The sequence below is a fragment of the Spermophilus citellus genome, assembly GCF_964194105.1.
Source record: "Spermophilus citellus genome assembly, chromosome: 10".
Taxonomy (NCBI): domain Eukaryota; kingdom Metazoa; phylum Chordata; class Mammalia; order Rodentia; family Sciuridae; genus Spermophilus; species Spermophilus citellus.
This window is the reverse complement of record NC_138197.1, coordinates 55768403-55782238: the sequence shown is the minus strand read 5'-3', so window position 1 is coordinate 55782238 and position 13836 is coordinate 55768403. Positions and strand designations below refer to the sequence as shown.

At 42.8% G+C, this 13836-nt stretch overlaps 1 pseudogene across 1 annotated transcript in view; it reads right to left on the bottom strand.

Annotated features, from left to right (window-relative positions):
- The window catches only part of LOC308658209 (protein O-mannosyl-transferase TMTC1-like), a 34670-nt pseudogene extending 21764 nt beyond the window's left edge, over positions 1-12906 (bottom strand). Inside the window, exon 1 of the transcript XR_014024307.1 lies at positions 12230-12906. The product of XR_014024307.1 is annotated as a protein O-mannosyl-transferase TMTC1-like (transcript). The remainder of the gene's footprint in view (positions 1-12229) is intronic.
- Between the last annotated feature and the right edge of the window lie 930 nt (positions 12907-13836).

Below are 13836 nucleotides of genomic sequence, written 5' to 3'. Positions count from 1 at the left end.
TCAATAAGACAAATGTTCACAATTTGCCATAGTCTCTGCCAATTTCTACTATATTCCTAACCTGATGCCATTCATCTATCATCATACACACACACACACACACACACACACACACACACACAATTTTTCTTTTAGTAAAAAGACAGTGCAATGTTTCTTGGGCCTATATTACTATCACAAATGGGAAATCAAAAGATAGTCAAAATGACTGTTTGAAGAAAAATGGAAGAAAGTATATTTCTGGAAGAGGAAGATATTCCCATATGCCTACTATGCAAAATTCTATATGTCAAAGAATATAACCTCCCATCCGGCTCAATTCACTCAACTACCACATCAGCCAACCCTTTCAGGATTTGAGTTTTCAACCATTAGTATACAAAATACTAAGAGGACTTAGCTCAAAAAAAGAATTAGCACTTCAACTAGTAAACATCGGTGCATTTAAACTCTATCACGTGGGGCATGGTAGTACACACCTGAAATCCCACTGGCTCAGGAGGCAGCAGGAGGATCCGGCCTCAGCAACTTAGACCCTGTCTTCAGTGGGAAAGCACCCCTGGGTTCAATCCCCAGTACCACCAAAAAAATAATAATAATGTAATAACAATTAAACTAGATCGACTACTTTGATAACCAGAAACATGCCCACAGAAGTTCCAGGCAGGATGACAGTCCACCTGGAAAAAATTCTCAACAGCAGTGTCTCAGGTTGCACTTCACCCTGAAGGTGCCTCTGTGATGGCATTTTACCACTTTCCTAAAATTCACTAGTTGTATTACTCAAAAGTTATGAGCATTTTTTTTAATTGTAAGAAGCTAATTTCTTTCCATTTACATATCCAACCAGTTCAGCACACACTAGATTCTAAATGAAAATTTACTGAATGAACAGATGAATTTATATAATGTTAGAAGCTAAAAGATTGTCATTCCTTTTCAACCCTAAGAATCTCTCATTTTATTTGGTCTAGCCTTCATTTTTTTTTAATTTAAAACTAGGCCAAACAGTAGGAAATAAAATATTTTTTTTTCTGAAAATAATCCTAATAACCATCTCTGTCTGCAAACCTTCCATAGTTTGACAAATATGAGCACAAATCGACCCTTCTCCATCTGAACTCTCTCTGCCTTCTTGTAAAACTGCCCAGAAAGGTGGAGCAGTAAGCTCACAGAAATCAGAGTTGATGGTTTCCAGCATGGCCACATCCATTCCCAGGAAAGGTCACAGGATCTGGAACCAAAGGGGAGGCAAGGGAAGGGCTCTGAGCTGTCTGCCTCTAGGATCTCACAGCCAGGAGCTCGACATAAACTCCATCACTCTTTTTTAATTCTCTGCTTTGAAAATGGCTCTGGTTTAGACAGACAGACAGACAGACAGACAGACACACACACACACACACACACACAACAGGCTGTATCCCAGAAAGAGACTTATACTGGGGGGTGGGGAGGAAGTCCTCAGAAAGATCCCAATTCCATTTCAATCAATCAGCTCCATCTTCACAAGCTGGCACAGGGCTGGAAACTGGCTAAGACGTCAGAAATCTCCACTGTGGCAACTTGAGCCTGATCCTGGTCTTGCACCAATTTTCCGCAGCATATAGATCAAGCAACATTTTAGAGGCCTATCTATTTCATTCCTAGGAACAAAACATGATTCACCACCTTGATGCCTTCAGGTCAAAACTTTCTGATGCCCAATGCATTCCCACTGTTCCTCATGATATAAACTGCACCCAATTGGTCTTTGGTATTCCAGGATCTTATCACTCCACTGATGCCAGAGAGCCCAACTGAGCAGCATCATCCAAACATATCACATTCAGCCTACACAAGGCAATCATCAGAGCACATTCCAGAGCTGCAGGTGCTCCTAATAATGTCATTCTCAATGCCTCCATGAAGGCAAAGCCATCTGCTCTCTCCAGGAATATTATGGAGGGGTAGAAGGGTGTATGTGGTTTGCACATATTAAATGCTTCCCAACATTGCTATCTCAGTGAGCCTTTGGATTCCTTTCTGTATATTATGCCAGGGAAACTGTGGCATGTCAGTCTCACTAAACATAGGCCCCCATGGAGTCCCAGTGGTTTCCAAGTTTCTTAATCACCTTATGCACTAATTATGCTGCTAATTTCCTGATTCCTTCCCAAGATACTCTAAGCCAGTAGATCTGAAATGGAACCTGGAAATCAGCCCCAAGTAATCCAAGTAATTTAAGGCAGGAGAGTCTCAGAACAATAAGACATAGATCTCAAAGCTTTGGGAAGTTGGGTAGGATTGGCAAGCTTACCAGAAAAGTTGTTTTCTCAGCATAACACAACACACATTCTTTTCCCAGAAGAACTAAAAACGAGGGAAAAGGAAAAATTGACTCTATCTCCTTTATGATGTTTCTCAGTTCTCAAATGATATTTTCTCCAAAACTTTCCAGTGGATTTCCACAGCCCAATACTAGTACACATCACATTCTCCTGTCTTCCTCTATTGCTGTTCATCTTCCTTCTTCCCCACCTCTTGCTATCATTATAATTCTCAAATGCTTGTAAGTGGTTTCCATAGTCTTCTTAGATCATTCAACCAATAAATAACAACATCTGGTTCTGCTCTGTTTTTCTCTAAGGCAAATCCCTTTGGCCCTCAATCATTTTGGTTGCTATCCTTCTGCATTCCCTCCAGTACCAGAACTAAATAAGCAAATCATCATCACTTAATGCATCTAAAGTACCAAACGATGCAGTTCACAGGCACCAATGCAGATAACAGCACAGAGGAAAAGCAAAATTCCTGTTGATTTGAGCTCAGTGAACCACAGCCTCACCTGCCCATGAAGGGGCAGCAAGTGTCATTATGACTTCATTTAGAATAATGACTGTATCAAAGGAGTCAGAGAAACTGAGGATACGAAGATCAGTAGTGATACCCAGAAGACAGCAAGTCCCAGAAGAAAATCCTTAAAAGGAAATCAGAAAAAAGTAGCCCAGTGTCCCAAATACCTTAGTTATAACTACAACTGAGCTGTCAGTTTTTAGCAAATTCTCCCTCTTTTTTTTTCTTCTCTCTCTTAATGGTGTTTGGTGAGTACTAGGATGTAATGCAATTCAGACATCAACTATCCAGCGTTATTGAAGACATCCAAGATGCAAGCAAAGTACTCTATAAGACTCTTGTACTTCAATTATTAGCAACAAGTTGAAAAGTCACCAAGCCATCTGTACTTCCAATCAACTGGCTGCAAAGTGGGGGCTTCCCACAACTCTCTCAAATTCCATACTTCACTAGAATGACTCACACGAATACCACTATACTTATTGTAATTTGCTTATAAAGGACACAAATCAGAATCAAAGAAAAGATTATGGCGTAAGGTCTAGGACAGTCCTAAACACAAACATTCTGTATCTTCAGGATGCATCTCTCTCCCAACACATCAGTATAAGATTACCGACCAGGGAGCTCAAGCAAGATTGGAGGTCCAGTATTTTTAATGAGGTTTCATTATGTACACATGATTGATTAAATTATTAGCTATGGATTGAACTCAATCTACAGCCCCTTTTCCCTCTCAGGTTGAGAGACAGAAGCTGATAACACATGGCTCACAGCCCCAACTCTCTATGGTAATATGATTGGTCTTTCCAGCATGGCCAGTCCTCGTCCTGAAACCATCTAGGAGTGAGTCACCACCACTCCCTCAGAAAAATTTAGGTATGTGGTTCCATTTCTATCCGTTAGGAAATTTCAAGGGTTTAATAAGGTCTCTCCCAGGAACCTAAGACAAAGACCGGACAAATTCTTTAGTATACAACAATGGGAGAGAGGAAGTGATAGCCACATTAATTCCTTTGATAAAGTAATGTACTCTATTTGATCCAACAGAAAATATTTCATGTTACATGTCATTGACTAAAAACAAAACAAAACAAAAGGTCATTTCTTATAGAAAGCAGGGCACTGGAATTGATGAATTTTAGGGCCCTAAGTGCAGGTTGTAGGAGAACCCGTAAAATTCTGAGTTTTGTCTCAGAAGTACAACTGCTATCTCTAGCTTAGAACTTTGTAGCAAGCATCCACCAACGATTTATGCTTCAATGCCATTCGACAGGAAGAAGATCCCAAACTTCTAAGAGACTCATGATCTCCCAGCAGGTTTCAATGGAAAGCCATGATTGCCCCTTTCAAAATCCAAGCTGCCTTTAACCTCACAGTAAGCAGGACCCAATGGAATCCTCTGGGTTGGTCAGAGGAAAGACCAGCTCTGCCTTCACTTTTCCCAGAGAGGAAGTAAAAAGGAAAATTAACTAAGAAATAAATCAGACTTTTCTACATTTTAAAAGGAGGCCTACCTTAATATTTCCCCAAAAGCAGGCATTCATAAAAAATGGTGTATGCATTCATTTAAATTGTCTATTATACTTATTACATTTTTAATAACATAGCTCTGTTTTTTTCTAATTCTTTTTAAGTTGTTGATGGAACTTTATATTTTATTCATTTTTTAATGTTTTTTAATTGTAGATGGACACAATATCTTTATTTATTTATTTAAATATGTGGTACTGAGAATAGAACCCAGTGTCTCACATATGCTAGGCAAGTGCTCCACCACTGAGTCAATCCCCAGCCCCTAATTATTGCATTTTAATTTACAAATTAATGGGGTTGACTGTGACACTTCCATTCATGCACATTCTCATATCCTGCTTTAATTCCTAACCATCCTACCAACTATTCTCCCTTCCTTAATAGTCCCTTTTCTTCATTTTTTTCCCTATATGAGAGAAAACATGCAATATTTGGCTTATGATTAACATGATGACTTCCAGCTACAACGATTTTTCTGCCAATGACATTATTTCAGTCTTCTTTGCAGCTGAATAACACATAATGTCTGTGTATGTACGTATGTATGTATATGCATACATACAGCATTTTTTTTATTCATTCATTCATCTGTCAATGAGCACCTAGGCCGATTCCATTTCTTAGCTATTGTGCATAATACCACAGTAAACATAGGCACAAAGGTCTCTCTTTTGCGTGCTAACTTCATTTCCTTTGAGTATATAGCCAGGAGTGGTAGAGCTGAATCCTATGACAGTTTTATCTTTAGTTTTTTGAGAAACCTCCATACTCTTTTTCCATAGTGGCTGGAAATTCACATTCTCATCAACATTGTATAAGGGTTCTTTTCACCCACATTCTCATTGATATTTGTTTATTTAGCCATCCTAAGTGGGATAAGATGGAATCTCAGTGAAGTTTGATTTGCAAGTCCCTAATGGCTAAAAATGTTGAGCATGTTTTCATGTTAAATGAATTTATTTTTAATTGTCAATAAAATACTCATTCTTTCTTTCAGCAGTAATTCTTAGGCCGCTACTATGCAAGCCAGGCAGAGTCCTAGATGGTAGGACAGAGCGCACACTGTCATGACAGGATATTAAAACCAACAACAAAAATACAGTGCCAGGCAGCAATGAGGGACGTGAAGGCAAAGCAGGGTGGAAAGATAAGGGTGAAACATGAGGGAATGTTTGCTGTTTAGTTCAAGAAACGCCCTGTGAGGAAGTGGCATGAGCAGATACCCCCATGAGGCAGTGAGAGAGCAGGCCGGCCGTCCACAGATGGATGGTGAAGAGCATTCAGGAACAAGAAACCACAAGTGCAAAGGCTGCTGGCGGCAGCAGGTCTGGCCTGTACAGGAACAAGGGCTCCAGAATGCCCAGCTGGAGACTGACAGCCCAGAGGACAGAGAGGGAGCCAGGGGTCAGGCTGAACAGGACTCTCTAGAACAGAATCCCGACCTTACCATCTGGAAAAGGAACATGGCCATTACGTTGGCATAATCAAGCATTCCTCATCCCTCTTTTAAAGTGGGATGACACTGGGCACGGTGGCACGTGCTGATGATCCCCAAAGCTCCAGAGGCTGAGGCAGGAGGATCATGAGTTCAAAGCCAGCCTCAGCAACTCAGCAAAGCCGTAAGCAACTCAGCAAGACTCTGTCCCTAAATTAAAGAATTTTAAAAAGGGATGGGGAAGTGGCTCAGTGGTTAACACCAAGTACCAAAAATTTTTTTAAAAATAAAATAAAGTGGGATGACTACACACGAAAGTCTGGAAAAACATGAATGTGACTCCAAAGGAAGACAGAAAAGACATTAGTTGATAGGAAGAGATTGCTTCAGAAGGTGACTTCCAAGCCTCCATTCAGGGACTCATAAAAAAACCCCAGGATCCAAAAATAATTCCTCTCATTTTCCAGCCTCCTATGCTACCAGACTGTAGGTTGAGCTTATCTGGCATCTACAGCGCGTCCTACCAGGCAGTAATCATGGCTCCTCCTCTGGGGTTTCTAGGATAACCTCAGTTTGGTACACAATTTTCAAAGCCACTTTTTCATTTTTCTCTATAAAATACTGCCTCCAAACCTGTTTTTCCTTTGCTGTTTCTATCACTGAATATCCCAGACTGCCTAGGCAAACATTCTAGACCATCTTCGCTTGTCTCCTATGATAGACTTAAAAAACCACCTTATCAGCCTTGGAGTGACAGACTGTCTCAAAATGAAATTCCACAGAGGTCAATCAAAAGGAACAGAACCAAAAGAAACATTTCACCATTTCTTTAAGGTTTTGGGCATGGAAACTAGTGCTTATTTTCATGGTTGGCATAACGCTTGTGACTAAAAGATGCAAACTACTGAGAAAAAACTCAAGATCAAACAATAAAATGCTGCAAATTCTTACAGCTGCACATATTAAGATATTCTATTTTTTAGCTCTGACATTTTAAACCACCCACTTCACTCTTACGGTTTATATTACCATCAGAAGCCTTCAATAAAATAAAACTTTATAGCAAACTATGATCTAATAGCCTAAACATGGAAAGAGAATCATGAGTTTAAGTTCCTTTGATTTGCCTTGGGTTCTGCATCTTAACTATGGGAAATCATTAGTTCTTTCTGGTTGAAGCCAACCTCCACTCTCTTACTAAACAGAATGATACAGTTAATAATTCCACAGGAGCTTCTTCTCAAAAGGAAAAGGAAAGGGGGTAAAATTAAAGAGCTAAGCACCTTTTAAATCAACCAAAGCCACTTTTTAATTTATTTATTAATTAGGTATATATGACAGCAGAATGCATTTTGATTCATCATCACAAAGGCAGCACAACTTTTCATTTCTCTGGTTATACAAGATGTAGCATCACACCATATGTGCAGTCATACATGTACCTGGGGTAATGATGTCCATCTCATTCCACCATCTTTCCTGCCCCCATGCCCCTTCCCTCCCCTTTGCCAAATCAAAGTTCCTCCATTTTTCCCATTCTCCCCCTCCCCCCTCCTTATGGATCAGCATCCACTTGTCAGAGAGAACATTCGGCCTTTAGTTTTTTGGGGGGATTGGCTTACTTTGCTTAGCATGATATTCTCCAACTCTATAACCAAGGCCATTTTTCAGGGGAGAGTTATGGACACGGTGGGATTTGGTTCTGTGTCATTTCAGTGTCCACAGAGTAGCTTAATACATTCCTCCTGATTTCAAAGCTCCAAACAGAACATGACCAGTAAGGGATAAAGAAACAAAATTTAAAAATGGTTACTGCTGCAGATTAAGTTTCACAGATGTTTTGATTCTGCTCTACCATGGTCTAAAAATATTCCTGCATGCTCTTGGACATACTCTTAGGAAAAGATGGAATGTAAGATTTGATCAGAAATACAGATTCATCAGAATTCTAAATTCACCTGAAGGAATACAAAGAAATGACTATTTGTGTCTGTGAGAGTTTTACAAGAAAAACAAAGCCACCAGGAGTGATCCTGAAGAAGGGATTTACTATAGAGATCTGACCTTTCACAACAGTGGGAGCTGGTTAAATAACCCCAGGAAGTCTGATGCTTCTGTATCTAAAACGGAGGCTGCAAGCCAGCAAGGTGGTCTCTCCGCAAGCGGGGATGGGTACACCAGAAGTAGGGAAAACAAGGCTGAGCTGGAACTCACAGGATAAAGTGGGGTACATACCTGTGACCATTAAGACTCAACTTCAATGATGTGAATGGCTTGCAGAAAGGCTGGTGGTTCTCTTCTTCAAAGTGAAACACTGCACACACACACACACACACACACACACACATCTGACTGCAAGTAGCTGAAGGAGGAGCTCTGGAGAGTGCAGGAGGTGCTGTGGGCATGGCTGCAACTGAACACCACCATCAGAGCAGCCAGCACTTCTTCCACAATCTGCAGGAGGCCCCACAGCACCAAAACCTCCTGTACATGAACCCTCTCAGCGTGATCATGACTACTTCACTTCCACCTTCTAAGTCCTGCAGAATTCTCTCCTGTGGACAGCCCTAATGCAGAATCATTGGGAAGGGAATTCTGGGAAACAGTACTAACTTTGCTAAACTGATGTAATGCAAAACCACCAGGTCTTGGTAAAATGCCTTGATGTTTCACTGCCCTGTACCTCCACAACTGGTAACAGTAGATGCGCTGATAAGTCATTTCCTTGTTTCAACTTTAGCTCATTTCTTATGAGAAAAATTGTGATTAGTACCTTTACTACATAAGTACCTTAATTATTAATTAGTACATAAACACTTTTATAGTAAAAGCATTACACATCTAAGGATTATATTTATTCTTATGTGAATTTCTAGCTCTCAGTATGTGTGACATACATCTGATGAATTGAAATTAACAAATTTACTTTGAATAAAAAGATGCATTTAAATTCTACACTAGGAACAACTGTGAAGACAAAAATATAAGCTACATAGTGGGGGAAAAAACATTTGCCAACAGCATACTTGACAAAGGACATGTACTTAGAATGTATAAAAAAAGTTTAAAACCCAGCACACACAAAAAAAATTCATTTAGAAAATGGACGTAAGACACAAGGGCACTTTTTTGCCAAAGAGGAAATACAAAGGGCAAACAAGCACAAGAAAATATATGTAATAGTATTGGCCACTAAGAAAATAAAAACTAAATATACTGATATACTACTATCACTACAATAAGAAAAGGAGCAACAATACCAAGTGCTGGCAAGGAAGCAAGCAACTGACTTAGTCATTCACTGCTGGTAGAAATGTCTGGAAAACAGTTTGGCAGTTTCATAAGGAACCAAACATGCAACCTCCATACAATGATGTTGTACTCCTATATATTTCCTCCAGAGAAATAAAAATTTATGTTTACACCAAAACCTATAAATGTTTAGAGCAACTTCATTTTAAATATCCAAAACAACTTAGATGTCCTCAACAAATGAATGGTTAAATAAACTGTGGTATGTCTATGCAATGGAATACTACTGAATGGTTAAAAAGGAACAAACTACACACACATGCAACAATCTGAATAAAGCTCCAGAGACAGGTTGAATCAAAGAAAGCCAATCTCTAAAAATTATATCCTATATGATATAAACAATATTGAAATGGTAAAATTACAGAGGTGGAAAACTATTGGTTATTATGGATTAAAGTCGGGGGAGTTATGGATTTGGTGGTTGTTATAGATTAGGGGTTATGGCTATGGTATGGATCCTTGTGATGGAAATGTTGTATATCTTGGCTGTGATGATACTCTCAGAAATGTACAAATCTGAAAAAACTGCATAGTACTTAACAAAATTTAAAGAGTACATGTGAAACTGGTGAAAGGTGAATAAAAGTAGATGGTATCAATGTCAATTTCCTGGTTGTGCTATTACACTTCAGTTACGTAAGATGTTACCATTGGGAGAAAATGGATAAGAAGTATATGGGATCTATATTACTACTTACAACTGCACAGGAATGTACAATTTTCTCAAAATAAAAATGTTTTCTTAATGAGTTTGAAGTCTCAAAGATATCTGCTCAAACAAGCATAATTTAAGATATGGTTAAATGGTTTGCACATATTTAAAGAGCCACCTTAATTGTGTTTTCATCATCTACCTAAGATAAATATCATAAAGACATCGTTTTTGTTGTTGTTGTTGTTTAGGGTACTGGGGATTTAACTCAGGGGCACTCAACCACTGAGCCAAAGTCTCAGCCCTATTTTGTATTTTTTAGAGGCAGAATCTCACTGAGTTGCTCAGCACCTAGCTGTTGCTAAGGCTAGCTTTGAACTCCTGATCCGATGTAAAGTGTCAAGGTCAATACTTGGTTCATACTAAATAGCTAATAAATGTGACTTTCTGCCCATCCTTGCAGCATTAAGAGTTGTGTGAGACTAAAGTCACTGATACTCTCCAGCTCTATGCTGTTGCACTAGGAGATGCCATTTCCCCTGGTGACTGTGTGAAGAAAGCTGTCTTATCTTATTTAAATCAATGCACGTGAATAAAGAAAGACTAGTTAATTTTCTCTTTCTGAATAGGCACCTATCCATTTCCAACTAGCACCCTGTTGCTCTCTATGCAACTCAGTCTTTGTAAAAATAAAAAAAATGTATATTTTATAGCAAGTAACAGTAAACAAAGAGCAATGAATCTTATATACCAAGCTGCTTTTTCCAATCAAATATTACTAGAAAGGAAAAGTTTCTTCACCTCTTTCCCTTCTTTGCCCCTATTCTGCCAACCCCATTACTTCTCTTTATCAATGGCTTTGCCCCCTTACTTAGTCCCTTCCTCCATCCCTCTCTCCTCTGTCCCTGCCATCTGCACTGTGAATTTAAAACTTTTAGGAAGACCTGAAAACATTCTCCCCCACCTCCAGCAAGTGGATAAATGAATTTAAACCTTCCTTTTTTTTAATGGAAAATGCTCAACCCAGGGACCAGGGCAGTGGTTTTTATAAGTCTAGCATACCTCATACTTAAAATCTATCAACAATGCCCACATAATAAAATTAAGGTCCATCTAAAAGTGAAACATTTATATTTGGGCTATCTAAAGAAATTCTAAGAAATATTTGGAAAACCAGAGAGGGAGGAACTCTCTCAGTGGCTAAAGTTATCTTTCCACTGAAAACCACTACAACTTTTCAAGAGGTCTCGAGAGTCAAATGTGTATTTTCTCACCCTCTTTAAAACATTAAACTTTCAGTGGAAGGATTAAGTCAGAAGCCCATGAATTGTTGCCAATTGCCATGGTTTCCTTTTCTAAGTCATCAGAGCCACCTGTCAAAGGAGACCTAGTCCAGCAGGCCAGAACAGGCTTTCAAACTCCAACCCAGTCTCAAATGATCATTACCATAAACCCCAGTTCCTATTACACCCGTTGGAAAACACTTAAAATGCTGATAATACCGAAACAAAATTATTTCAACAGTTTCTGTCCAGCGCATTGAAACAAGCTTAAGTGCTGAGCCAAATTATAAGGGGTGGAGTCATCAGCTAGTGATGTAGAAGATAGCACTTCTTTCAAATCAGCCCTTCTCTCCTTTCTGTACTAGCCCTCTTTTTAAATTCAAGAAAATACTCTACCCTATAAAATCCTGGTGTACTCTCGGTTCCCTTTACACTTATTTACACTAGAAATGCTGAATCATGACTCCGGGGTTGTAAAAGAAAAACTATTTCAGCGGGGACCCCAAGATCCCCAGAGGATTCCACGCGTCTGCATGCTTTGCACCTTCTCAAGTCCATTTCCAGAGCTGCTTGGCAGACTGGAGAAGCTCTGGGAGCAGACAAGAGGGAGAAGGTCGGGGTGAGGTGGCTTGAGGACAATCTTCTCTCTCCCCTGCTTTGTCCCAAAACCTACGCAGTCCTAGCAGCTCAAGGCTCCCTCCTCCTCCCATCTTACTGCGTCCCCAGAGGGGCTGACACACTCCTCCTCGGCAAAGCTACCCAACAGCTTCTGAGAAATTCCCAACTTGGAAGCATCGCCAGCACCGCCACCCCTCCAGAACCCAGTGGACCCGCGCTGGTCCCATTTGGCAGCCACCGGGCAAGGACTGGGGTGCAACGGGGCCTCATCAGTTGGCCCCTAGCCCGGCCCAGAGAAGCCCGCCGAGAGCGCCTACACTTGAGAAACTCGATCCCAACTCCCCAGCTCTAGCCTCCCGAACCGCCCCAGGAGCCCCGAGAAGCGAGAGCAGGACCCGAGCGCAGAGTAGTGTGGACAGGCTGGAGAAAACGGAGGCGTGGAGGGAAAGGGCGGCAAAAAAGAGCGCCCGCCTAGCCAGTCCTGGAACTTCTCCTGGCCCGGAGAAGCAGTGAGAATCGGGGAAGGCGGCAGCAGCGAGCGCGAGGTGAGGGACTCACTTGAAGGTGAGGACGCAGAGCGGCCGGTAGGACTTGTGGCTGGTGTTCTCGGCCATGCCCTTGCCCCAGAAGTCGTTGGTGAAGATGCCCCAGCGGAGCGGGGCGCCCGGCCGCACATCGGGGTTGTTCACGATCGCCCACACGTCGTCGTGCACGAACTCGCCCTGCAGGGAGCGGCCGTAGCACAGGCAGCTGGCCCCCGCCAGCAGCGCCGCGGCCCCGGCCGGCGCAAGCCCGCAGCCCGGCCGCCGGGAGGGCGCGCGGTCCCCGCCGCCTCGGGCAGAGGTGGTCACCACCATCGCGCCGCCGCCTCCGCTGCTGCCCTGGCCTCTCCCGGGCGTCTGGCATCCTCCCCTGCGGGGGCCCGCGCGGCGTGCGGCGGCAGCCTGGAGGTGGGCTCGGGCATGGTGCGGCGGCAGCTGGACCAGCCGCGGGCGCCCCGCGCTCCGCCGCCGCCTGCGCCGCGGAGTTGGCCCAGCTGCAAATAAACAGCAGTCCCCCCGCCTCCCCGGGCCATCGCCACCTCCTCCGCCCCACTGCGCATGCCCGCTTGCTCTCGCCTCCGCCCCCCCACTCCCGGGACTCGAGCCGATTTCCCCCAACACCTGGCACCTTCGGCCCGCTCCCTGGCTCCCTGCTGGGCTCAGCCCGCTGGCGCGCGCCACCCTGACGGCGAGAGTTCACGAATAGGTAAGCTGAGGTCGCGTCGCCGGGCCGCTTGGAAGGGCACCCCCGGGACCTCCTGGTGATCCCAGCTCTGCACGCAGTCCCTCTGCCCCATCCATCTCTCCCGAACCGGGTTAAGGAGGGCAGATCTGGCGGGTTTAGCAGGTGCGCAGCCTGCAACCCCACACCCACCCTCCGAAATAAAAGTGGCTGCCGCTTCCCGGGAACTTCCCAGCTTTTCAGCACCCAGGACAAGAGCTGCCGGCGCCGGGGAAACGCTCCGGGCCGGCTCTGCGCTCGCGTCCCGCCGCCCTCGCCGTCATCCCCCGCCGGGACTTTCCCTCCCGCCGGGCTCTGGGTCCTGCAGTCCCACCCTCCGGGAAACCACTTCCAAAAACACCTTCCCAAACCCAGGAGAAAGGGTGTCCCTGGCCAAGGACTTCCTGCCCGCCCTGCCCGGGTTTGTTCCGAGGCGCCAGGGCTGTTTTTTCTTTACCGCCCATTTCTCTGCCTGTGTGTATAAAAAGCCTTAGGTTCGATTTTTGATTTGGGTCTGGGAGATGACTTGGCTTCTGGAACATTTCTCCTCGCTTTAGATTTTACTTAAACTCTTAAGATAATTCGGGAGTTGCCGAGCAAATTACTTTTTCTTCCTTTCTAACTGGACCTCTTGGATCTGATTTTTTCCTTGTCTGTGATAATAAATTAAGTAAATACTTGTTTAAATAAATAAATACTTTTTAAAAAATCAAACAGTTCTTTTGCAGTGTTTGAACTACTCCTGCTCAGTCGATATGAATTTTTAAAAACTAGAGGAACAAACACATACCCACAAAAACTGTATGAGGACTTTGGCATTAGCTTCTAAACAGCCTTTCTGAATAATTGTTCTCCTTTTTAAAATACTGATTATAAAGCATAAATGAATTTCATATCCCAGA